The sequence below is a fragment of the Ambystoma mexicanum genome, chromosome 6p (assembly GCF_040938575.1).
Source record: "Ambystoma mexicanum isolate Mex_15411 chromosome 6p, UKY_AmexF1_1, whole genome shotgun sequence".
Taxonomy (NCBI): domain Eukaryota; kingdom Metazoa; phylum Chordata; class Amphibia; order Caudata; family Ambystomatidae; genus Ambystoma; species Ambystoma mexicanum.
The window spans coordinates 382,967,183-382,994,933 of record NC_090935.1 but is presented as its reverse complement, the minus strand read 5'-3'; the positions used below and the strand labels follow the sequence as shown (position 1 = coordinate 382,994,933).

Below are 27,751 nucleotides of genomic sequence, written 5' to 3'. Positions count from 1 at the left end.
CTGCATCTGCATGAGCTCCAGTGAGACACTCAGGGGAGTCTTTTACAGGTTTCATGACAGTGTCATTAGAGAGAGTTAGTTTAGTACTTACACGAGATGTGGCCAATACTTCAGTGCAGTTGTGAACAGCCACGGAATTCCAGCGCCGCCGCTGCAGTCTGGTGTGGGGGGGGGGGCAGGGCAGACGGTTGATGTCAGCTTTCCCGCGGTGGTTGAACAAAGTTTCTTCCATCGATGAAGAACTACCTGCCCCTCACCCTCACCTCCACACCAGAACACCAAAACACACCGCGCGCTCCGCATGTGTTGGGGGTTTTGAACTACTTCCTCCTGGAAGCAGTAGCAGTAATGGTAAACAGACTCCACAGACTCCAGGTAACAGGTAAGGCAGCAGAAGAAAGAGCCTGGGCAGTCTCAGGCTCACCAAAACACACTGCGCACACGTAACTTGAAATTACTTTATTTTTACATTACTTTCAAACTAAAATTCGTGTTTATACCTATTCACTGTTGCCGCTTTATTTTCAGTCAGGGTTATTTACCATATTGTAAAAAAGAGCAGACCAGCTAAGCCGCCCACCAAAGCCACTCAATTGTTCCCCCGGCCCCTTAACTTTGCCATTGTAAGCCGCCACTGCCACCACTGGTGCTCTGTCGCCTGTAAACCTCACCCAATGGCTTGGTGACAGAACCATCAAGGGTTTGCAGCGCTGCACCCAAGTCACTCCAAATGTCCCTGCTAGGTCCATACATGCAGGGAACGGGGCGCGCTCACCTTGGGGCCAGAGGAGGGGGGGCAGGTGGAGGCCTCGGTGTCCCTGCTTCTTCCTGGTGGGCAACCTTCTTGCCACCCTTGTCTTCCTGGTAGTTCAGATCCTGTCCAGTGCCAGCTTCCCTTTGCTTCTTTATCTTTCCTGGTACCCTCTGACTCCAGAAATCTCAGGCACTCACATCATAACATTCCACTTAGAACACTCCATACCAAACATTCCAGACTCAGACACACAGGAAATAGCCACATATCCAGATTAGGTCAAACACAACAGGTTGCATACAAGTTCTCGCGGTTATGGGGATAAGTAGTGTGTTTGTCTGCTACTAAAGCGCTCTGTTAACGCATCTCTACCTGTGTTGCAGATACCGCACACAATGCATTGGTTCCATGGCGGCATTAAGAAGTAGGCGGTGCCGCCCTCGGATGAGCTCATCCAGGGAGGCCCGCTAAGCTGCTCGAGGGCCGAGATGCAGGTGGTTGCTTCATGAGGATTTGATTTCGGTGTCTCTGGTATTTGGCTCTGCCCACGGTTTCTGTAGATTCTCATTGTTCCAAGGGGAAACTCCAGACTTTGGCAATTACATGAGCAAGAGAGAGAGTGCACAGAGGGCAGGGTTAAAGGGTTAAAGGGCTCAGTCCCGGGTCCAGGAAAACGGCAAGGCATCCCAGTTTCCTCCCTACATAAACACGTTGCTATACCTAAACAAAAGGCAGGCAGATCACTGTAAACTGGGGAACATTATATATCTATGGCCAGAAGCCATTTTAACCCATCAGCCCAATGATTTGGGCTTAGGAAATAGACCGTAGGGAGTGCGACAAAAACGGGCGATAAAGGCAAATGGCTGTAACTCAAAGGAGTCCTGCGAACATACCGTTTGTTTTTATCTACTTTTTTCTGCCCCCAGTTTTATATGGTTTATTCTTATCAATGAAAGCTTTCTTTTACATGCCACGTTATTTTCCTTGAAAGTTGCGATGGTTTGCACAAAAAAAAGAAAACAGCAGTGTCTTAAAACGTATTTCGTAAGCAATGAAAAGCAGTTCTGACCAGACGTCGCGAAGAGAGCATTTCGAAGAATGCAGCCGCAAGAAAAGCAGTTCTCCCTTTAGTAAATCATCTATAAAGATGCCATTCAGAAAAACACCTCTACTCTTAGGCTCCTAGGAAACGCATCTCTAATCATGCATCCCTTAGGAAAGCATGCATCCCTTAGAAAAGTATGCATCCCTTAGAAAAGTATGCATCCCTTAGGAAAGTATGCATCCCCTTGGGAAAGCAGGCATCCCTTAGAGAAGCAGGCATCCCTTAGAGAAGCAGGCATCCTTTAGAAAGTGTGCATCCCTTAGGAAAGCGTTCATCCATTAGAAAGTATGCATGCCTTTGAAAAGCATGCATCCCTTACAAAAGCTATTCTAATCACGCACCCGTAAGAAAAGTTATTCTGTCCATACTTCCCAAAGTGAGCATTTCTAAGCATGCACCATCAAGAAAGGCCAATTTAATGGTACACACCTTAGAAAATAATCTACATACTTAGGTCAATTAGAAAAACAACTCTTAATCATAGGCCTCTAGGAAAAGCATACCTGAGCATGCTTCATTTAGGCTGAATCCCCTAGAAAAGCTTGTACACTCCTTAGAAAGCACTTCTAAGGGCATACATCCCTCAGGAAAACAACTATAAAGCATTCATACTTTAGGAAAAGCAACTCTTGGCTTTGAGTCTCTTAGAAAAGAAACTCCACGCCTACTTAAACCCCATTGCAATGCAACATTATAAGAATATATCCCTTAGGAAAGCACCTCTACCCAAGGGTCCAGTCCTAAAAATTAAAGTGGGGGGAACCCTTCAACAAACGCAATGGGATGTGACTTTGCCAGAAATTAGCATATCAAGGTGCAATATGCGCATTTCATTAAATTGGCTTTGCATAAACACCCACATTGAACAGGACAAATGGCACTTGCCTTTCATAAAATTAACACGCACACAAAACCAAGAGAGGATATTTTCTTCTAATAGTGTTTTTGAAAACAAACGCTGAAAGGTGTGCATGTTTTAAACTCCAAGAACCAATACAAATGTTTTCCCTGGGACTTGCTTGGCCGAAATGGGATATTTCACCTTTAGTTGTTTGTTATTTTTGATCGGTTACATAGTGCAGTGGTGAAATGTCTGGCTCCAAACCTTTCGACTGCGGTCAAGGTCAGTTTTAATTCATGAATTCATAGAGGACATCCAATGTTTCTCTTTTAGCTGGGGGGGACTGAGTCCCCCCTCTGAATAAAGTGGGGGGACTCCATCCCCCCGCGTGTACCCTCGACTTGAGCCCTGCCTCTAACATACATATGTTATATAAAACATTATAGGTCTATGCCTTAGTAATGGGGCGTGTGCACAGCTGTCCTTACCCCGACACCCGGCTAAAATTCTGCACTGGGAAAGGGGTAGAACTTGCACCCCAACAGAGTGTGAATAAAGTTGCAGGCATTGTGTGGACACATGCTCATTTCAAGGTGGTCCACATCACTTACACACATTTTCATGTTAGGGTGAGTGTAATAACAATCTAAAAGAGCACCAAGCCCAGTGTGCATTATTCACTGAGTGATTCAACCGTTCAACTCTTTCGGAACAGACATATCGAATATGACGCTCTGTGTTCATTATTATTCGCCCAGAATGCTCCGCCTGGAGCCCACACTGATGACTTGTGCTCCTTTCCTCTTTCGCACGGGTGCACTTCGAAAGAGTGCAATGAGAGTGTACCTGACTCTTGGGTTATCTTTCGTTCTGGAAAGATAACCCACCAGAAAACAACTGATATGGTAATTCTAGGTTTTGCTCAGAAAGAGAAGGGATATATCCTTATTGACTAAAATACGTAGAGTTCATAACTAATTCTCACTTCAAGCATTAAAAAAAGTGTACTTGAAGAGACCATTACTGATAAGCGTTGTACACTTTGAATGAGTGAGCCAGTATATAATTTTAGTACAATTAAAATGTTTTTATAGTGGTTGTGGCAAAAAAAGCTCAACCCCTCATTCCTTCAAGCCATCTGCCCCCACCCCCATGGTTGCACAGCTCTCAGCAGCGGCTCTTGCAAACACACATGTGACAATAGTACTGTGAGCCAGAGAGAGACATAGAAAGAGACAGAGTGAGAAGAGAGAGGGAGAGAGAGAGGGAGATAGAGAGAAAGATAGAGAGAGAGAGGGAGAGAGCGAGAGAGATTGAGATGAGGGAGGGAGAGAGAGAGAGAGAGAGAGAGAGAGAGAAATGGAACGGGAGACCATGAAGGGGGAGCTAGAAGGGTGCAAGATACACCTACTGTATTTTAATTGCAACAGTATTTGTGGTGTCCTCATATCAAAGTCTGGTTGGACATTTCATTGGTAGACAGACAGCTTAGTGGTTACAGTCTTTGTCGTCATGAAGTCAGTTACGCTCACTGAGTTATTGCCTTGGCTTTTCCTTAGTATTAAGAGCATGAAGCAGCCAGCTGTGTACTCGAGTTCTTATGAAGTTCTTCTGGTCACAGGCCTCTTGCACCCACTCCCCAATCGTTAGCTTGCAAGCATGGTGGGATAAATAGGGCATATGGTTGTGGAAGAATGGTGATAGAAGAGAGAAGCAGGGCATAGTTTAGCCGAAGGAGGGCATATGGTGACTGAACCAGTTCGTATGAGGTAGAACTAGATGATATTTGTTTGTTATGTTTGTTTTATTCACTTACAATGCGCACCAAACCCGAGGGTAGCCGGGCGTAGCAGTACAGACAATGCGAGGCTTAAGTTACAAAGTTGCGGAAAAGTACTGATATATATAGTTATACAGATTATATACAGGTTAAGTAAGTTACATTTAAAATAAAGACATGGACATATATACAGTTATACAGATTTACATACAGGCAAAATATATGCAGGTCGAGTAAGTTACATTTAAAAGAAGGACATGGGCATCAGCTAGGGGCTATCTAACATATCTACACTGGGATGTCTCGGGAATAGGTAGGAGCTGGTGAGCTAGTTATCGCTAGAAATTTGAGCTAGAAATCAAACCTGGGGTCCCAGTGGCATACCTAGGGCACCTAGTGCAATGAGGCAAAATCAGGCTTGCGGCATGGGGCACTCTAGGAATGGAATAACTCGGGTCTGCCCATTTCTAAAGCCACCACCTTCGCCGCCTTTTAGAACAGAGCATAAGGTACCAATCTATGGTATGGCAACAGGGACTGTGTAGCCCATAAAACATGAAGGCACTAATAGTGTGGTGCCACCAAACATATGGTGTTGAAACGAGATCATACTGTATAATGGGTGATGAATCCAGGTGAATTTGTACCATCTTCCCAAGGGTGATCACCCCTTTTGAGACTAGGGAGATGTGCCCACTATGCCTAACATCCCCTAGGATACTAGGAAAGTGGGATCCCATTGGGGATGAACCCCCAGAGAGAACAGGTCATCCCTTAGCATGGATATGTCTCTCTCTAATCTCAGGCAGCCAATGTCTTCATTGGTTATTTGGGAATTGTGCCAAATCACAGTGGGAATGTTTTACCTGGTAGGGTTAGGATCAGACCAACTAGGTTTCTAGACAGGGGCAGCTTTACTTTTGTACAACATCCTGATGTTCACCCCTTTCTCTTGTCTTTCTTTCAGCATAGGGACCAGAGTGGTGGGATTAAACGATGGTTTTTGCACCAGCATAAAAGCCTTTCAGTGCAAAAGGCAATGAGTTGGTCGCCTCCTGATTGGGACACAGCACTAATGGCAGAATCTGAGAATGAGGCACAATCTGGGCATCTGGAAAAGATCCAGGGAATATTGTGGTGGTTTCTGGGTCTGCTAAACCAGAACCTGGGCATAGGAGATGGAATCAAGGCCTATGGGCAGTGATTACATGTGGGAGCACCATATGGTATCCGTACCTGGGCTTGCTAGCAAAGCATCAGAGGTATATTGGGATGGCTTCTGGGGCTGCTAAGCCAGAACCTGGGCATAAAAGATGGCATCAAGGCCTGTGGGCAGTGATTACATGTGGAGGTGACGGAGGGCCATATGGTATCAGTACCTGGACTTGTGAGGTTAGCAAAGCATCAGAGGTATATTGGGATGGCCTCTGGCCATATGCTGGTACCACATGAATGTATGGTGGCAGCTGCCATACAGGGTATGCACAGTTTCTCGTTCCTGGCACATTTAGCAACTTTTAGCTCCTTATTCTCTTTGGAAAAAGAAAACCAGACTTTAATCAAAACAGGTTCGATTTTATGCACACAGTAGTTATGTGGGTTGCAGATGTGGAGGGGAGTTTAACAAGATAAGTGACTTGCGATTGACCTGTGTGCTCTCACATGGACGTATTTTGAACAGTAAAAGGAGGGAAAGCATGGCACAACTTGAAACCAGCTCTTCATTGATAAGGATAAATAAGCTTTTAAATGTGTTGAAAGGATTTGGGAATGTGCCACCAAAAAACTGAAGTTAAAAAGAAAAATGGTAGTAGCTAGTCCAACAAGCTACTACCAAAGTCCACGTCCATTGGGATTAGAAGAGGAAGCGTTCCAAGTTCACCAACTAGATCCAGCAGCTTGCGACGGTAAAATTGCACCTGCCTCTGCAAGGCACAGTTTACGAGATATGGATGCCACTTCAGTCAAGACAAATCCCGTGTGTTATACTCCATCACGGCAAACCTCAGACATGCACATCCGGACACATTCTGAAGAAAGAGGATCCCCAAAATTCCACACCATTGTTTTGGACTTTAGCATGGCGCACTTCATAGATTCTGGGGCTCTGAAGCTACTCAGCGAGATCTGGTACACGTTTAAGGAGTTTGACATCACTATTCTGATTGCTGCTGGTCAATCATCAGTTATGAAGGATTTAGAAAGGAATCGTTTTTTTGATAACGAGATCACAAAAGCAGCTGTGTTTATCAGCGTTCATGATGTTGTCCTGTTTGCATCTGGGTGGGATCTGTGTAAAGAAAAGAACATGGCTGAGGGAAGGGATCTAGCAAGTGAAATTTGTGACGAAAGTCAATTTCCTGAGACCGTTTATTTGCAAACACAGTGCGAAAGGAATCCTTTACCACCCCTCTGTCAAGTGGACTCTGCCTCTGATATCGCAGTATCAAGAAGCCAGAACAGGCCAAGAGGACTGGAAACGCGATCCCTGCCATATAACAGGCGGCCAAGGGACACCTAGGCATATGCATAGGTCTCTGGAGGCAATCAACAACCAGTAGAGAACCTCAACCATGCTACCAAAGCACATGGGTGAAGATTATCTCTACCAATGATATTGCTGCGTGACTAAAACCACTGCCCCAGCCTCTAAATAAAACCTTTCAGTAAATTACTGGAGAGGTATCCTTGTAATCTCAACAGCTTCAAATATACTTATCTCTTACATGATAATATCCATATGACCAGTATTTGCCCATCTCCTAGGAATCCTGGATGTGCCTATATTTCATATGACATGGCAACCATAATGCACCTTGAAATTAATACCATCAGCAACTGTTCTATGTCTGGCATTAGCTCACTGAATACATGACCCATAACAACTCATGTAGCTTCTTCATGTCCCTTTGTTTAACAAAGTGAGCCCATCTTTTCAAGTACATATTAAGAGCTGTGGATAAGTAAAAAGGTTGCAAATTAAAAAAAAAAACAAAGAAAAGAAAAAAAGAAAAATGGAGCACACGATTACAATAAAACACCTCTGCCAGTCCATTGGCCAAAACAGCATGCATTTTAAAAGTCACAATTGTTACAGGTTTTCTGCTAAGTATTTTTATTTGAAAATTTAAAGCAACAAGGCTTTCAATCAATGCCTGCCCACTTCTCCTTACCCACCAACACAGCAAAGAAAGGCCATATAATGCACTTTATACATGTTTTCGTCATTACCTTGAAGTTAGTTAACATTGCACACAGATCTTACAGAAGGTGGTGCACACTGGACCCCAGGCTGGGGCTTCCTAAGGTTCTGGGCACGGAGTGACTGGACTTTAGAAATCCTGGCTGATATAGGCCACTCCCTCCACTCCGATATAAACACCTGCCCATCGCCCCTCTTGCCAATCTCACCGATTCATTTGCCATACGCTAAAATCAGCATAGCTTTGAGGTTCATGCTGTCAGCTTTGCCTATGTGGGGTGTCCCTTTTAAGAATATGTATTGCCCCTTTAATGATGTCTCATGACACCGTCATGACTGACTGGAAATAAAAGGGGACTCGGTCAGCACTTGCGCCAGAACGGCGGCAGACCACATGTAGAGGCACTGTGTCTCACTTGTTTGGGCCTGCAGGCCCGCACTGTGTGATCACGGTCCTGCCACCCTGCTGGACTGTGTAACCGGGGTCCCCCCAGGCCACTGTCCCTCTGTGTGATCATAGAGCAGCTTCAAGTCCGGGAGCCTGCAACGGTGTGTTGGGTGCCCCAGCACCCCTAGGGCTGGCCTGTGTGCCCATGAGTCAGCACGCAAAGGTAGCATCTGATGAGGATGTTGGGTGCCCACAGCAATGGTCTGTGTGGCCTGGGTGCTCATAGGTCCAGACATAACATTGGCGACGCGGGTCTGGAACCCCACCGTGCCTGCAGTCGCTTGGTGTCCTGTGGCTGCAGCTGTGTGTTGGCTGTCCCTCCGCCCATTCTTACTGACCCCTGTGGCCTCAAGCGGAAAAGTGAAAGTGCTTGTGCGGCCGGGATGGAGGCAAGCCCGCTGCCCCCGTGGCATACACCACCATTTAGCCTGGATTGCTCCCGCCTGAGGGAGAAAATGGCAGGCCCCCCACAAGCGATAGTGTTATTAGGTAGTCTTCTGCGCTGCCAGAGCCCCAGAGGTGTCCCGAGTCTACCGGGGGTGAGTGCTCCGTGTCGGAGCAGAGGAAAACGAAAGTAACGTGACTGTGCGTATTTTGTTGGACTTGGGAGACGGTCAGCCTGATGAAGCGCTCCTACAAAGAGGATCAAGATAAAATTGCGTCGCCGTCCGCGCTCGCTTTTAAATAAGCGGGCTCCACATTAGCGAGAGTGCACGCCCGCACCTACCATGCAGGCACTCTTGCCTGTATACCCGGGCCAGGTGGCAGTGAGTTTTGAAAAATAGAAAGGAAAAAACAAGAAACACAGCGTGGAGTGCTCGGAGCAACTGTAAAGCTCCCTGGAAGACCCCTGGGGCGAGCTGGTAGTGAACTTGGACTCACTCATGAAGCCATCAACTTTAACTTGCAGCAAATCCTCAACAATGAAACAGGTGACCTTCATGCTGCTGCCAGGAACCATTTTGTTTCAGCTATGGGTGCGATTGCCTTTGCTTTGCTTCATTCGGCAATGAATCCAGGTCCCCTATGAGTGGAAAAAAAAGGGTGTGCGCTCGGGTATCAGAGCTATTGGGAAGGAAGGAAAGGCCGCCTTCTGCCTGTGGGGGAAAAAGGTGCTGTATGCAAGTTCCAATGGGGAAGTGTGGCCCAGACACCCTGCCACCAGTGTCCCCCTGTCTGCCCCACTGTCTATGGACTAAGCCGATGTGGCCCCTGGTACACCCAGCTGCAGCATGGCTGGCTCTTGAACTGTTCTTGAACTGTGCTATCAACAGTCCTGGACTGATACTAGTGCAAGTTTGAACTGGTTTCCTGCAGCCCTGCAGATGCTTAATGAGGACTCAGTAAACATGTATTTAGATGCTGTGAGCCTGCATGTCACTGATGTGCTCAATGTGGTGCCAGTAAGAATGTCTATGTGAAGCTGAGCTCCTTCAGATTGCCGGCCTGCTTTAAATGGTGCCAGTAGCTGACAATGGTGTCATTCGGTGGTTGCAGTTCCGTTATCCTCTGTTTGATGAAGTGTCTCGCAGAGCAGCCAACATACCACCAGCAGTCCACCAACCGCGACTGTCACCCCCAAATATGTACAGAGTGCTCGCTATATGTTTGGAACTACCCGAGTCCAGATATATGTGTTGAGTGTTTTATCCTACAATTCCCAAGTGGTCCAAGTAGTGCTGTTATAACGGGGGGGGGGGGGTGATCGGGGCGAATCAGTTAATGTCTAGTGGTTTTGGTTTGGTTTGAAAAAAAGAGGTGTGGGGGTTTCCCTTTTGAGAACATCTATTGCCCCTTTCATGATGTGTCATGACAACGTCTTGACTGAGGCCTCTGCCAGCACATGCACCTTTGGGCCTGCATCGTGCGATTACGGTCCTGCCACCCTGCTGGTCTGGATTCCCCCAGTCAGAATCGTACAAAAGTGTCGACCTGGGAATTGCAACGGCCAAAAATGCCGACTTTTTTTTAACCCCCCCTACATATGTGGGGGGGGGTTACAGTATAATATTAATATGGGGGTGCAGGTGGTCTCCCCCCGCATAAATATGTGGTGTAAAGGGTTACAAAAAAGTTGGCTTTTTCGGCCATCTCAATAATCACATAGATCCCCCCAGACCAGCATGTGTAACCTGGGTGCCCCCAGGCCACTTCCCTCTGTGTGATCACAGAGCAGCTGCAAGTCCGGGAGCCCCCGGAAGCTGGTGTCTTGCCATGTGACCACAGCCCACAGGGCAATCCCTGCACCGGTAGCAGTGTGTTGGCTGCCCCCAGCACAGGCCAGCTCGCAAAGGTAACAGCTGATGAGAATACTGGGTGACCCCAGCGATGGTCTGTCTGGCCTGTGTGCTCACAGGTCCAGACATAACAGCCTACAGCAAATATTATTTATATATTTTATGTTCTTCATGGGGCAGCAGCATCAGGAGCTGATGTGGAAGAGGGATTCCAAAACGCATGCAGGTGTACGAGAGAGTCCAGGGACGGTCATGTTAAAGTTTTTTTAATCTTCATGGCTGTCCTTGAAATACAGACCGGCCCAGGAAGCAGATGATAGATCACATGACCATGTTTGGGAAGCGGGCATCTGGATTGGTGGGTTATTGCCAATGCTCTGTTCAGTGGCGATTGAAAGCCATGGCAGTACACGCATGCAACCCTCTTCCATTCCCTAACTTGAGGTATCATTTTCCAGGGGCGCTCATTGTTGAGTCTGAACACACTCCGCACACCGCCAGAGTCTCTGAAATACGTTCACGGCGAGTAAGAGTAGAACACATGCCCATTATAGAACTTCTGCTCGGCTGGCACTCAGATAGCTTCCTTTATCATGCGCTTCATGTAATGTGGTGGTTTTATCCATCTATTGGAGATGAAAGCTGCGGCTCTTACCCTTTTTCCATCCTCCGTTCCTGGCCTTTGTAGAGGCCATGTTAGTCTGGGTAGAAGAGCATGGTTGCTATTCCTTGCCTGGTCGTTTGTGCCACCATATTGAGGGTAGTCTAGTACTCGCTGCATCTCAAACACAGCCAGACGCAATCAGAAATGTGATTTTTTCCCTCCTGTAAGAATTTGATGTTTTGAGCTCTATGAATAGGAGTACCCCCCCCTCACATATACTTTTCTGGATGATCTGATACAGCAGAAATGTAACGATGCCACCATGGCAGATGGCAGGGACAATTGTACACTAATGGGCACATTCAGCTCAACATCCCCTTTATGCATTAAGCAGGATGGTTCGTAGAGTCCCAAAGAAGATGGCTCCTAAGAGTGCCTGGTTACACATGGATCATACCAAATTGTTACATGGAGTGGGCGCTACACTGCATATATTAGTATTTAGTACGCCAACTCCTATACATGAAATAGTACCATTCCAAGGTGCTGGCCCTCAAAACACCCCTGCACACGGTTTAAAAAATGTCCCAGTAACAAAGGCCTGGGCGCGAGCCCACGGGAAGGGCTGCACACTATTAACTGTGGATTATTTGCAATATGTAAACAGAACTTAAATGTTTCGACTTATTATCAACATTACTTCGCAAACATATGGAGGTGGTAAATCTATTTATTTATTCAAAATACAGGCAGACGCCAATCGGGTGTCCGTCTTCAGGGCATCGACTTCTCAAGTCCTGTTGAGAGTTCCTAGGTCCTGCAAGGTCCGGGCTGGGGGTGGGAGGTGCTCTTTTTCAGTCCTGGACCCCTCTCTGTGGAATTCTCTGCAAGTGTCCCTTTGAGACACTTATGATTACTTCCCTCCAGTTCCAAAGGACTCTGAAAACGTATCTTTTCTAATCCTCGGGCAATCTGGTCAGTTCTTCTCACAACTAGCTGAGTTTTCTTAGCGCCTCGATGCCTTCTGGTCTTAGTACGTGCTTTATACGACTCATTACATTGCAGTCTGCAAGAGGCGACTAGTCTAACCGGGGTCTCTGCACATGGAAAGTTTTGGATTATTTGTTGGCTGGGTAAGCACCAATACAGGCTAATATGCAGCTTAAGTCCTCTGAGCGACTGGCTACTACTGGAACACAAGCTATCTGAGGGTGTTGGGCTTCTGTGTGAGCCTCCAATGAGTTGAGATGTATGCGCAGCCTGGGATCTTCTGAGCTGTTGCTGGTCTAACCAACAACCGAGAGTCTGGGCTCCTCTGAGATCCTGGCTACTAAGAGCAAATAGGATGCTCACGTTTACAGATCACTCATGGGGGCTTTGCTCTGCGAGCTTCGCTGAGCTACTTGCTGCTGCCGGCCAATAGTTCTGAGGATGGACACTGGGCTTCTATGCATTGCCAGCTGCTGCACATCTGTCCCAAACGTTCTACACTGCTGTGCCCGCTAGTGTGTGATCCTCAAGACCAAAGCTGACATTGAGGTTTATGTCGTCTCAAATCAGTAGGTTCAGGGCAACGACATGTTTGCGACGGGCTTGTACTTTGCTGCTGGATTCGCTCATGCTGCGGTGACTAGCATCTAACCCAAGTGGACAGACCTGCAGCAGCTGAGCCAGGGCCCAAAGTTATTTAGATTTATAAAAGGTCTTACATCCTGTCGCTGTACACAAATTACAAAAAGCAGAAACAGTACAATACACAAATAGACTTAGAGCAATCATTATGGTGGCCATTACTATTGACCTGACCAGTTGCACTACAGCACCTTTAAATACAAAACCATAATCTTTCACAGTCACATTGACTCAATACACAGACCAATTTGTTAGAAAATATTTTATAATCAATATGTTGTGATTATTTCTTAACAAATGTATATTCTTGTTGCATTAACCGCCCTGAAGAAGACCTTGTGTATACGGTCGAAACATGTGTTGGCTTTACAGCTCGTTTCAGTAGTAAAACTAAAATATCCTCTAACCAATTGGTCTGTGTATTGAGTCAATGTGACTCTGAAAGATTCTGGTTATGAATTTCAAGGTGGTGTAGTGCAACTGGTCAGTTCAATATTAAGTGTTGGTTTTTTTTGGAACCTTGGGCTTAAGTTAACCTATATTGAACAATGCTAGGCGAACAACAGTATCAAAAGAAGGTAGAGTTGTAGATTTGAGAAGAGTTACTAATGACTGTGGTATCTAGCTTGACAGGGTGGTAGCCCATTCTTGTATTATTATGGTGGAACAACGGTACTGGTCTGGAGAGGAGACTGTGCAAAATGTGCTAATTTCCCTTACATTTTGAGACCCCCAGCAACTTTGCCGGATTTATAGGATTTTTTTTTTTTTTACCTGGGAAGAGTGTGAGCCTTTTTTCCCACTCTTCCATGTATTTTTATGTGTGTTTTACTTTTGTGTTCTTTGGTTATGGAGTTTTAAAACAACTCCAGTGGCATCATCCTTTTCTGTGTGTCACACAGCACCTTCAGTGCAGTGGCACAGGGAGGTCTTTCAGAGTTCTCAAGGTTTAAATACCTTCTCTGGGACTGCCTACTGTCTCCCAGAGCATGTAAAGTTAAATTGGCTTTACTAGTCTTTTTAAATGTACTGACCCAGCACACACTATCTTCCTATAGAGTGCTGGAGGGATTGCCTAGCTTCCCTGGAGTCAAAACACTCATGTAACAGTCAAATGTTAACTTTTCCTACTATGGCTGGTGGCAGTGGTTTAGATCAACTAGTGTGATTTTTCCCGACCGCTAACAGTAGCTAAAAATCGGGGTAGCCGTGTTTTTCAATATGGCGCCCAAGACCTGTCTGTAAAAACAGACTACTGTCACCATTTCTTTTAGGAAAAGTCCTTCTTGTGTTTGTCTCTGCACACCAGACCAGGTTTGGTCCCTTTGTTCGTTGGCCTTTGGCGGGCTTCAGTGCTGAATCCCTCCTCTGGCGCCTGAGTGTCTGGGGTGGACAGGATGTGAGGGAGGTGCCCGAAACTCCCTGTGCTTAGTCTCCTAGGAGACCTGAATGCACTCTGGCATGATTGGCCAGCTGGCTGTCCGGCAAGGATAGCCACCCTGCTGTGTGAGTGACAGCCAGGCTGGAATGAATGGGGGAAAACTGTTTAAAAGCAGGTCTCTGGGACTTGGAAAGCAGAGTCGACCACTGGAACGAAAGAACCAAAGACGAGCTGAAGGAAGAGGACTGCTGCAACTCCTGGATGACCGGTGAAGCCCTGCTGCGGGTCTGAATTGCCTGAAACTCCAATCGACAGAGAAGCCCTTCAAGGTTAACTTCTTCCCTTGAGCTTGGTGGGAACAACCAACTCGCAAGCCACCCGGACACCGTCCCCATCTGGTCGAATTTTCATCTAAGTGCTGCAGAAACCACATAGCCAGAGGGAAGGAAACCAGCTCGTGGACTTTAAGGCACTCACACCTTAAACTAACGTCTTGCTAAGCTTTTGGCCTCATCCCTGGGCAGTGCAGGAACCTCCCGACATCCTCCTTCTTGTCCCCACGACTGAAGCTCAGGAACAGTGAGATCTGCTCGAACTGCCAGAACAACTGCCTCAGCTACAGCTCTTCTTCATTAACAAGGTACTGTGCAAACGCGGTCCGGAGATCTTTTCAGCCATCGAGGAAGTTTGCGGAACTTTCCTCAACTTGGAAGCCTTATCCTTCCCTAAACATTCGTCAAATATTTCACCTAGCCAAATTCTTCCAAACTCCGTGGCAAAGACTTAACCGTTACTACCAGAACTGTGCTATCTATACAAAGACTCTGAACCATTGACTTTGGCCCAGGCCTATGACCTGAATTGCTGGTTGTAGTTAACGGAAACCCTTTGTCCTGCCTATGAATGTATTTGGGCTGTCTATTCTTATAATCTTGTCTTTTTACCCCTTTATTAAGTATCTGAAGTGCCATTTTGCCCCCACTTCAGGGGAGCTAAACTTGTTCATTTACTTACCGGTTGTATTTTTGTGGTTTAGAAGTGTGTGATATTGAGCTGCTTATGCTAGTGTAATGTTTTCAAACTGACTGAGTAAATAAAAATGTTTATTCTTTTACCAAGAAACCTTGAGTAAGTGTTTGTTTGAATCACTGTATTGGTTGGTACTTTGTGTAATTTTTTCTACTGCTCACTTAAACTCTTGAGATAGGTCTGGCTGCACAGCCATCGCTACCACTTTACTGTGTAGTACAGGATTGTACCAAGGGTGAAATTGTGCTTACACTTGTAGTCTTAATTGCATGTTGTGTTCCCAAAGGGTACTGCATGTGATTCTGCCTAACAGAGAAGGATCCTGAGAGAAGAGGAAAAGAAAGCGCGAGTGGGGGCAGAACAGAGAAATTCTGAGTTTAGCAACAAGAAGGCGGAACTGTGGAAACTAAGCCAGGCAAAGTGGGGTGAGGGAGGACCAACAAGAAAAGGAACAGATGAACGAATAGACCCAGAGGGCGGGAAACCGAGATAAGAGATGAAAAGGGGGAAGATAAACCACAAATACGGATCAAAACAACACAGAAGGAGTGAAAAGGAGGACGGAGGCAAATGTAAACCAACCAAGAGAAGTACGAGAAGGCGGAATAGGGGAAAAGGTGGGAGCACACCAAGAAGATTAACAGCAGAATTGAAAAGAGGATTCAACGTAGAAAGTGCATAAGCCAGAAGGCCACGAAGCAATGACGAACCCTTGTCAAGACGGGTAAAGATTAGGTTAAGTAATGTGGGATATATTTACCCACTCAGCAGTACTTCCCCAGATCACCAAGCTGCACTTCAGCAGAACCAGCAAAATGGCTGCGCTGGCTCCTGTGAGCACCATTGCCTCACCTGAAAACTGCATTTTGCAATGACAAAAAGATGGCGGCACCACCTTGCCAAGCGCATGTTGGGCAGGATGGAACAAGGGGGCACACTGAAAAAGCTTGCCAGTGTGTTATTACATGTACAAAAGAAGGGGGGTGAAAAAGCAGCACTGTTTTGCTGCAAGCCCAAAATTCCCATTGAAAAAGGGAATATTTCACCTTTAAAATGATGCCGCTCTGATGCTATTTGTCCCTGTTCTTCATCACATTACCTTTATCAGAAAGACCCTGTCATGCCCAGTCATATTCACACTGTGCTCCATCAGAAATGAGCCTTATTCCTGAAAGACAGACTGTGCCAGCCAAACCTGAGACGATCAACAAAAGCTTTCCTTCAGCTACACGGGAAGCACTTAAATTTTGCTACAAAATGTCAAAAATCACTGCTTGAAAAGAAAATCATAGCTTTCTGTGCACATGTCAATTTCCTGAAGACTTTTGCCTTGTAGACTGTTGTGTAAAATAAGCTGGCTATAGCTCCAGAACAATATTGGGAAGTAGATGGAAGAGAAATCCCAGCAACATTTACCATGTGTCAAAATGGGCTTTTACAAACCAGAGAAAAAAAAAGGCTGTTTAAAAAAAAGTACAATGTTGAATGAACGCTTGTCCGTGCCTAGCAATGTAAAGGGGTTTGTTGCTGGGGAGACACATATGGGCTGTTTATTCAACAGGCTTGTTTTGATTCAGGACAAAATAAAATAAAAATAAAACTGTTAAACTGCATGGGCTGGATTTTACAAGCTCTCAAAACAGGTTATTCCTGTTGGCAGAGGTAAGGCTTCCCTCAAAAGGGAACCACCATAAACTTCCAGGACACGAAACTGATAATTGCTAGGTTGGAAAACTTTGACTGGCCAAGACAAAGAAACTTCACATACGAATCAGACTTGGGTTTGGGCTGAGCCATTTTACAATGGAACTTCCAGGACAAGGTGTGCGAAGTGAAAAATCACAGCTACTTGTGACTTCTACAGGAAGCTTCAAAGGAAATTTCTGTGACAACCCTGGATTGAGGGGTTAGCTTGGAAGCTATGCCCGTATATGGGGAACAATACTGAACATTTGTTTCCAAAGACTATTTTATAAATAAAACTTGAAAGACTTTTATCTTTGCCACAGCACTTTGAAAAACTATGAAAAGTTTACAGTTTAAATGTGATGTTATGGGCTTTCATTTAAGACATCACGGACACATGGGGAATAGAAATGGCAGAGAAATGGGTATTATAAGGAAAGTATCCATGATGCCATTGCAAATTTTAATACTTACATGCCTAATGATAATCCACAACCATGTATAAAGTTATAGATTCTTAAGTAATATAATTCTCCCTGAAAAGCGCAAAAAACAGGTAGAAGGGCGAAACAAGGTCCCACAACCGTGAGGATTGGACTGCTATGCTCTACATACAATATGTAATCTGCCCATGTGATTGGTTAAAGTGCCACAAATGTATAAATGTGTAAATAAGGTTATGACTGATTTTTGGCTAAAAGGACTGTGGGATGGCTTTTTACTTTCATAAAATGCAACCTCATAAACTGGGACTCCTCCTCGAGGAGGCAACCAACACTGATTGTCCTATCCGCTTCTTGGAGGTAGGCCTAGCTCAGTTCTGCCCACCAATAATTCTGTGATGTCACCATGCTCTATAAATAAGAGTGGTTAACAGAGCCCAAGACACACGCTCTCCTGAATTTCCAGCGCCTGCTTTCCTGATCTTCCACATTCATCCTGCCAGACTCCAGATTCTACTACAAGGCCAAAACAAAGCTGACCAGATTTCACTGCCAGGCCAAAGCATAGCTGACTCTATGCCAGCAAAGGCCTAGATTAGGAAAATCCCACTAAAATCCCATTAAAAGGGGGAAAGGCTGTGGTACCTTAGCATCCTGAGACCAGACCGGCTTGTCCATTACCTGTGCCATCCAGTGACCCAAATTGCCAAGCTGCACTTGCCATCGGCGCCCATGCCTTTGCTCAGCTGTCTTTTGCCAGGAGAGTCCGCTACCTGGTAACCCGAGCGGTACAGTGACCAGAACCCTGTTGACTGTTCCAAAATTCCCAAACCCAAGCGTGGACTGTGAGTATCCCACATCCCATAACACATAGTCTACCCCATCTTGACCCGTTTGTCTTTGTTCCACTCTCTAAGCAATGCTATCCCTACCCTGGTAACTTGTTAAAACTGTTAGAATTCTCTGTGCACCCTGTGATTGAATTTCCCAGAATAAGTGCCACTTTCCTATTATCCTTTTGTCCTGCATAGATCATAAGTCATAAGCGAAATTTGGATTAAATAAATACATTTTCCCTAAAGAAAAGGGGTACACTGCGTGAAGGGTTTCAACTGCAGCGTAACTTTGATATTCACGGGTGGCGTTCCTCTTTTCTTAGCCATTAAATCTAGTTTAAGTAAAAATTTGTCTTTAATTTTAAAACCAATTTTCTCTTTTTCACTGCTATATTTTCCTAAAAACAAACCTCACTCTACCTTCCAAATCGCTCTCAATTCACTGGCTAGAGACCTATTTTCACCTCTATATTGTCCCTGTGGTATATGCCTATCCCCAGCCCACAAACCGCATTGAGAATTCAAGTATTTCACCCGTTTTTCCTCAAATTCTAACGTGTCATGCGGCTGCAGCATGTTCTAATTTTCCACTTGTTTTTTCATTGTATGCTTCTTGTTGATTCCTTGCCTTGTGATTGCTAGGGTTTATGCATTACTGTTGTTGTGAGAAGTCATATTTATCTCAAAGATTTAACCGTACATTAATTATTTGTCAATACCCGATTGTCATTTCATGCTATTACAAAGCGTTTAAAATCCCTCTTATTTTGTGAGGGAAGGTCGGATTTTGATTCTGTTCACTGCCTCTTATCCCCGACAACCTGCTGCTTTTTTCTATCGGTTATTTGTGGGTTGAGGGAACGTTGCAGGTGGGGAAACCTTAACATGGGTGCTATCTTTCCTAATTCAAAAAGTGCTCCTGTTCAATTGTGCTTTGGAAATGTTCTACTAGAAGGTTAACCAAGTGCATTGTTTCCATTTCCATTATCACCCCAGTGGTGATTGCTGCCCAATATAAAAATGTGTGTTCTTTTTTTGAATTCCAAAAATAAATAAATACTGTATTTCACCAACCGGCCTGGTTCATGGTCCATTGTGACCGGGGATATTTGTAAAAGGGGGTGTGAGAGGGGTCGGTTATCGGCTCAATTTGAATTCATTGAAATTAAAGAAAAAGCATTCCTATTGAGCAACTCATACCAGGCTAAGACCAAGTGTCCTGGTCCATTCTGTGATGCCCTATTGGTATCCTTAACAGTAAAAAGCTCTTAGTAGCTGGAAAAGTAAGAAAACGGATGAATCTGGTGAATATTGAAAATGTATAACGGCAAGAACGAGTAAGAAAAGAAATGAGAGAGGAGACAACGGAGGAATCAAAAATGATGCCAAGATTACAAGGAGAAGATGAAAGTGAGAAGTTCAGTAGGAAAATAAGAATACACTCTCACTGCATGCGTAGGTGCATCCAGTGATGCTATTCGGTCATAAAGTATAACCAGGTGAGCATACAGGGTCAATTACACGCAGTGAGATACTCTCTCTTTACCAGAACATGCCTGTGGGCACAGTAAAGGGTGTTTCCTGCTCACCCACCAAGCACAGGGAGCTGTCAGCATGGCCTACTTGAAATACCCACAATTACCCAAAGTGGCTTTCTGGAAACTAAAATCAGGTCAGCAGTGAAGTCGTCGTGCCAGATTATCCAATTCTCACTCATTCTCCTATACAATGAGACGCATTATTGACAATATCCGCTTACTAGTCTCAACTTGTGCAGCCGCCTCTTCATTCTCGTCTCATGTCACATCCCACCTTCAGTGCAACCCCATCTGAACCGCACAGACAGAAGTGGCTTTGTACACAGGGAGGATAGCTCAGAGGAAACGTGTTTGTCTTAGAAGCAAGACGGCACAGAGCAACACAGATTTGAATCCCAGCCCCGCACTTAAAGGCCTAATAAAAGAATTAATTAATTACACCAAGGGCGACACTTCTGGCAACTACACTAGAATGTCTCCCCAATCTCCCACATCTTCACCAAAGAAATTAAATAGGGTTCCGGTGGAGGCCTTGCGCCAGGAATATGGTTTGCAGCCACTGCTCACAAAGTGGTCAATTAGAAAGGTTATGCTGTACTTGAAATAGACATAATGGCATTAGGAACAAACCACCTTCTACAGCTACTGGGCAAAGAGATGAAGGGAAGCAGTCCAAATAACTTTGTTAAGGAATTGCACATTTATACGGAAGACTATCTGCTTAAATTAGGCCTTACTATGGATACGATACGTGAACCCCCGGATTGCAAGTCATTAAAAAAGAAATCAATAGAGAGGGACGTGGTCATGGATATAGACTGAGTGACCTCCAGAGGTACAGAGAATACTCACACCAGGGTTTTAAGATCGGGAAACACAAAAGCCACTTATTAAAATGGTCCAACCCAGCACTCAGGCGTTTTTCGATGCAACTTAGGTTGAATGTTCTGGGCACAAAAGAGTAAGTGGAATGGAGCAGAACAAGACGACGTGTGCAGTCACTGTGCTATAGAAGTCGAAACAAGCAGACACCTACTGACTGCATGCCCTGCTTCGAAGCCTCTCTATATCAAAGTTTATGGAGGACTAATGAGTTCAATTGAGAATATTAGCAGGGATCAATTCTGGGCAGCCTTGATAGGGGCCGAATCAGTAGTAGTTAACGGAGCAGCATTTTATATATGGAAACTGGCGATTCCTTAGAGAATCTTCGGGTGTTCAGTTTTTATTATCATAAGATATTAATTTATTAAACAGTTAACTAGATGCTGAATTTTAGGAATACCAAATTAAACGTAAACGTATTATATTGTTTTTTTCCCCTTCAAATGTTTTCGAAAATATGCAAAAGTTTGTTCTCTGCTGAATATAAACTAAATGCATAATACAAAAATAAAATGAATTTCAAAAATGAAAGCAGGGGTCTGCAGCTCTTCCTAGATTACCTGGCACGTTTCAAGGAGACCAATGTCCAGCCCTTAAACAGGTCCTGGTGGGATGCTTTCATAAGGAGAGTATGCCATTCACAAAGCCTAGAAATTGTATTTTGCCCACTCATCCAGGGATGCCCTCCTTGCAATGTGTATTTAAGAAATACAACCACATCGTATTGAAAGGTGCTACCTTCTCAAACGCCCTACTTACTGCAAACTGTTCACAGTCTATGCTTCACCACTCTGACAACTTCATCTTGCTCGGCAGTAACAACAGCAGTCGGCATTGGGGCCTTTCAAGTTTCTCTGTTGATATGGGACCCTGATCTCTGGAGTAGGGGGGTAGCAGCTGCATGTTGGCAGTCTTAAGACACAGAAACTAGTCCTTTTATTCTGGAAATTACATGTGCACGTTACAGGCTACCTTTTGCTGGCACCCTTAGGCCTTCACCTTGCCTTTATCACCCTGTTGCCTTTTTAACTCACATCAGCACCCTTCTGCCAAAAAGCGATTAATAGCCTTTCAGTAGACATTTAGTTTTTTAGATTCGTCGCTGGCTGGCCCCGTGAAACTCTACAGCTATTCTTTGGTTTTAATTATATTGGGAGCACACTTGGTTGTCTCGCACTCGTGTAACTGGGCACCCCACGTTGCCCTGTGACACTATGACCTGGGTGGGCCCGTGCCGTCAGATTCAGGAAGAACACATTTCTTTCAGAAGCTCGAGCACGCCGTGCCCTCCGGCTTCTGCAGTCCAGTGAGTTGAAAAATAAATGCTCTGCGGCCGGCGCGGGTTCGAGGCACTCTAGTTCCACAAGTCAGGAGCTAGGAAGATGTCTCGGCTTCGAGGCTCCTGTCTGCGCGCTGCAGTGTCTGAGAAGGCCCTCGGAGAAGATGGATTCAGGCAGGAAAGAAAAATATTGTGCTTGTGTGGCTGCTTGGTATTTATGATGTAGGTTTGTATATATTCAAGGGTGTGTTATGTATTATGTAATGTGTGTGTGACTGAGTGAGTGTACGCTGTATGGAAGGCTGTCCCTGGTTGTGGGTGTGAATGTGACCGTGCTGCACACCTGAATCACATGCCCTGTAATAAATAACACGATGTCCCCTTGCCTCGCCGACCCCCCCAACGCCAGCCAGCCCCACACACACAATTAGATAATGTGTGCGTTCGAGGCGCTGTGGGGCCTAGGGGAGAGGCATACCATTTTATTAAAAGGGCATCTATGATAAAGCAAGCACGTAAAATGGTATGTTACTACACTGGCATTTTGATGCAGCCAGTGTAGCCATTACTTTCTGTGGCGTGACATTTTGTATTGGGCATCTTTGATAAAGCAAGCATGATAATTGTTATTGCCTGGCTATACTGGCATTTTAGTGCAGCCAGTTTGGGCATGTTTTCTTATTGTGGCTTGGCCTTTTTAATGGCAAAGCCAACAGGAGTATGTTCCTACGTGGGGATGCTGCCATATACTGGCAGAGACAGTCTGGCAGGTTCTCTTATAGTGTCATTACTGGCATTATGCAAAAAGAAAACATGAGTATGCTCTTCTATGGAAATGCTGGCATATATTGATATAGCTACCATGAAAATGTTTTCATACTGGCATATATTGTGGACAAAGGCATCATGAAAATATGTTGGGAAATGCCCCTGTGCACTGTTGGTGAATTGTATCTATTGGGTATTTGGATTGCAGCCACCCTAAAAAAACATTGCAAACTGTCTGGCTTTGTACCCAATTTTTCTCAGAAAGTGTGCCATATAATGCACCATTTAATCGTATCATAAAAAAAATTCTCAAAGGTGGGATGGGGGGCAGAGAGACCCGCCAAACCCATATGGTTGGTTCAGGCTCCCTCGCTAGGTTCAGTCGCTCTTGCATATTTGTGGGAAATGTTTATGCCCCTTGGATTAAAATGTTTACCAGCCATCACTTGGTATGTGGCTGAATGGGTAAGGATGTGTGCATGCAAGGCTTGGGCCCAGGCAAGGGGCATTGAAGCATGGTGGCTTTCCTGGTATTTTTGAGCAAATCCAACTTGATGAATGTTCACACAGAAAAGGGTTTGGTGTGGGGGTTATCGCACACTGGGGACATTTTCTTTCTGTAGCATGCCGCTTTTTAGTCACGTAAGGTGCAAGTCCAATATGATGTGTGTTCTTGCATGGGGAGAATGGGGGCACTTGTACTGTTAGCAAGTAAAAGTTTTCTTGTTGTGGCATTGCATGTTTTACTGGTGTTAAAGGCAAAGTCAAGAAGAGCGCTCTTTCATGGTAGGTCGTGGGTGGAGGCATTTCGGCAGCCAATCAAGGAAATTGTTCCTTACCGTAGCATCGCATCTTTTACTGGCCTTGATGTGTTGGTGGTTGAGCAAGCTTGAGATTACTTGGAGCCAGCTGCTTTTGCCACTCCTAAAATACATAAATTGAAATCTATATGGATGGCATGTGCCGATGATTTTTTAATCTTCAACTGTACCCAAATAGACCTGCAGCAATTAACACCTTTACAAAGGTTGCCTCTGCCCATTCGCTTGACATAAATTCAGCTAAAACCAAAATCATGCATTGCACAAAATCATGCACAGAGGGAAAGTACCTCGTTCCAATGGCAATTTGGGTCTGAACTTTTGGAGAAGGTTGAGATTTGTATTGACCTTGGGTTCCCAAATATTGCAAAACCTTAGAAATATCAAATTGAGGAATTGTTGAAACATTGCGCAATGGGGTCATTATGACCCTGGCGGTAGCCGTGCCGTTAAATACCAGCACGGCTGCCTCTGGTGTCATACATTTACTGGCATCCAGCAATGGGGATGACTTACCAGGGCATTCCAGCCCCAGCGGACCCGGTAAATCCCCATTGACAGGTGCCGGTAATTATTACTCCCCATTCCCATTTGAGTCCCGTTGGACTCAATGGGAATGGTGGGGCCAGATGCAATGGCCCCATTCATGAATGGTGCCGGTGCATCCGTCGAGGTCTGCTCGCGGGTGCCAGTCCACCCGCCAGGGCAGAAAGGCACCCGTTCCTAGAACTCGTAGTTTGCCGGTCTGGTAACAACGGGGCCGTAACTTACCGGCACTGTTGTTACCGGACCCGCAAACTTGTAATGAGGCCCAATGTCTTTGTCTAACCAGTTGAGCAGGGTTGATGCCAGGTTTGATACATTTTCTGTGGTTCCTATCTTCAAATTTTAGAAGGCTAAAATTATCCCCAAAATTCTATATGGGATTGAGGTCCAAGCATTGTCGATTTTGGAGTTCCTGCCTGTCAGGACCCTGGCAAGTGTTGGGGTGGTGGCAGGGAAAAGGGTCCCTATGTGGGGTTATGGAGGGAGGAGGGGGCCTCTGTGGCGCCCAACAGGCTTCTCAAGACGTGTTCTCCACCCCTTTAGCAGGTCCTATGGCCAGGGGTGGAGAACAGCCAAGAGACTACATTTCCCAGCGACCCCGGCGGCAGGACACATGGGAACCGCGCCCACGCGAGAGCGCATGCGCGAGCCGCGCCCCACGAGCGCTGCTCGCAATACTGACCAGCAACCTGAGCAGACGTGCATCAGATGAGCTCCGGTCGGCAAGCATCAGCGGGGCACCTGCCCGCCTGAAAACACACCCCAGGCCCCGCGTCACAATCAAGAGATAAGTAGCGCATGGTTCTGCACGCAGCGGCTAACTGCATGGAAGAGATTTCTCGTAAAACTAACTCGAAAACCACGAAAACCAAATCGCGTACAAAACGAAACTAACTGGGCACAAATTATTAACCTTGCATGGGTAGTGCTTGCATAACTACCGCATGCACCTTGGGGGGCATTGCATGGTCCTGACTACTAAGACCCGTGTGGAAAGACTTGGGCCGCTCGATCTCAGAACAATTAACCCTCTAGGGTAGAGCTAGCGCACGCATCCGTTCTGACATTCCTTGTTTGTTTCTAGTGGAAGACGACTCCGCAGAACGGTGCGTGGATAGAAAAGACGGCAGTCGCCGCAGATCACCTGAAAACGAAGCTAAGTTCAAGTTTATGTTTTTGTGTGCTTTTACTGACAGAGTGAGCCTAGTGAGTCACGTATAGCAGAATTGCCCTCACATGAAGCAATGTGCGGAATGCTATTTCTACATGCAGGAATGTGGGAATCTCGCATGCAATAATCTGGGAAATGTTTTGTAGTTGTTTGTAAATGACATTGGTATCCTCACAGGCTCTGCAGAAGCAGTTGGCCAAACTGGTTGGGGCTCCAGCACAAAGGCTCCCGAGTTCACTAGAGGTGGTAAGAGCATTGGAGTGACAGGTTACGACTCCATCGAATGGAAGCAGGAGCCAAGGAGCATGTTACCCTAATTCTCCCATTCCTATCCACAACTCCTTCCTCTACCTCTTTCCGGTGATCCTAAAAACCCTCAACCCATCCATTCCACGGACCCTAACCCTCTTTCCCCGAAGGGTCGCGGAAGCCTGCGATGGTGTAATCTCCAGGCCCCAAGACCTAACGGGAAGGGAGGCGTTTGTGCTGCCTCTGCGCCAGGAGAAGAAGACTGAAGGCTCTGACAGAATTGCGAGCCCACGTGCAAATCAGGCGCCCAGGCAGTACAACCATGGATGTGGTTACACTCCTTCAGGAACTGAAAGCGGAATTGACCGCAACCAGACAGGACTACCAGAATCTGGCGGGTCAGGTCCATACTTTGACAATCCAAAGCCAGGCCCAAGCTACGCCACTGCCAACCCCTAGAGTGTCATCCCCTATCCCAGTACAGGTGCAAGTGTCCACAGAACCACCCATACCCCTAGCAGCCCCAGAGAGGTACCATGGAGAACCTCAGAACTTTAATCAGTTTATAATGCAATGTCAACTGCATTTCTTAACCAAACCAGCAGTTTTTCGGACAGCCCAAGCGCGCACCGCGTTTGTAATTTCCTACCTTACGGGCGATGCGGCCTCATGGGCCACCCCCTTGGTCCGAAAGGACGACGGTTTGCTTTACGATTGGGAATTGTTCCTCGAAGAATTTGGCAAAATATTCAATCGTAGGGCTGCAACTTTAGTGAAGGATCGAGAACTGTTGACACTAAAACAAGGCAACAGAGAACTGGTTACTTATGTCACAGCCTTCAATCGACTGGCTATGGAAACCGATTGGCCCCAGGAAAAGAGGATGGCTTTATTCTATCAAGGGCTAAGGGAGGATTTAAAAGACCTAGTAGCACAGGTTGACCCACAACCGGAGACCTGTTCAACAATGATCGACTTAGCTCTTAGATTGGACCAAAGACAAAGTGAGCGGCAACAAGACCGGCGCAGGTGGGCGAACAAGCCTCTAGTTAGGCTCGATCAACAAAAGGCCCCAAAAACATCGGAAAGAGGAACTGACGAACCAATGCAGATCGGGACTGTGCGTGGGCCCCTGTCTAAAGAGGAGAAAGAGAAGAGGCGAAGAGAGAAACTGTGTCTATATTGTGGCAAGGCCGGGCACTTTGTGCGGGAATGTACGAACAAGCCTGTCAAGGGAAGTCCTTCGGGAAACGAGACCGCTCGCCCATGAGGGTGGCAAGGACGAGCAAAGTTGAAGACACCCCCGAAATCTTAGCGAATGTGCAACATAGCCAGGCAGGTCATGTTTTGATAACAGGTCACCTCAGGTGGGAAGAAAAGCAGACTTCAGTGTCATTAATGGTAGATTCTGGAGCCACAGGGAGTTTCGTGGATCGTCAGGTGGCCTTAAAACTGGGTATTCCGTTGTGTGACAAATCCCGTCCAGAAGAAGTCAAATCGGTGGATGGTTCGCAGTTGGTTTCAGGACCGATTACACAGCAAACGCTACCTTTGCGCTTGAGTTGTGGAGTAACACATCAGGAAACGATCCGCTTTGACGTAATAGCAGCTCCCCAGTTCGGGTTTATTTTGGGGTTAACTTGGCTGCGGCGGCACAACCCAACCATAGATTGGAGCACCGGGGTACTGGAATTTAATTCCACTCACTGTCGCGCGAACTGTGGAGCATCTGAGAAGGTAACTCATTGTGTAGGAGGAAGTTCAGAAACCGACCTGCCTATGGAATATGAAGCATATCGGGACGTCTTCAGCAAAGCCGCGGCCGAGACCCTACCCCCACACCGACCTTTTGACTGCCGAATCGATCTAATGGAAGGAGCAGTATTACCCTGCAGTCGAATATACGCACTTACGGAAGCAGAAGACAAACATCTGAAAGAATATATCGAAAAGAACTTGGCTAATGGGTTTATTAGACATTCCAAGTCTCCAGTTTCCTCACCCCTGTTTTTCGTGCCTAAGAAAACAGGGGATCTAAGAACGTGTATTGACTACAGGGCAATTAACAAGATAACCATCAAAAATCGTTACCCCCTGCCTTTGATACCTGTGTTACTAGATCAGGTACGCGGATCCACAATTTACACCAAGCTAGATCTCCGTGGGGCATATCACCTGGTACGGGTAAAACAAGGCGACGAGTGGAAAACAGCATTCCGCACGAAGTTTGGCCTGTATGAATATCAGGTAATGCCCTTCGGGCTCTGCAATGCACCAGCAGCGTTTCAACATTTTCTAGATGAAGTTTTGCATGATTACATCGACGTATTCGCAGCAGTGTACATCGACGATATACTAATCTACTCACGAGACCCCAAAGAACACCAGAGTCATGTTAAGGCCATTCTGCAAAGGCTACGGGAACATCATTTGTACGCCAAATTAGAAAAATGTGAATTCCATCAAAAAACAGTAGAATTCCTGGGGTTTATTTTGTCACCTCAAGGGGTCAC

General features: G+C 45.9%; 1 protein-coding gene across 4 annotated transcripts in view; it reads right to left on the bottom strand.

Moving 5' to 3' along the window:
• The window catches only part of OSMR (oncostatin M receptor), a 608,749-nt gene that overhangs the window by 547,991 nt on the left and 33,007 nt on the right, over positions 1–27,751 (bottom strand). Inside the window, exon 2 of one of the 4 annotated variants that reach the window (XM_069627159.1) lies at positions 23,291–23,375. The exons of the other annotated variants lie outside the window; for them this stretch is intronic. The gene's annotated coding sequence lies outside the window, so the exon portion shown is untranslated. The remainder of the gene's footprint in view (positions 1–23,290; positions 23,376–27,751) is intronic. 4 annotated transcript variants of the gene reach the window in all.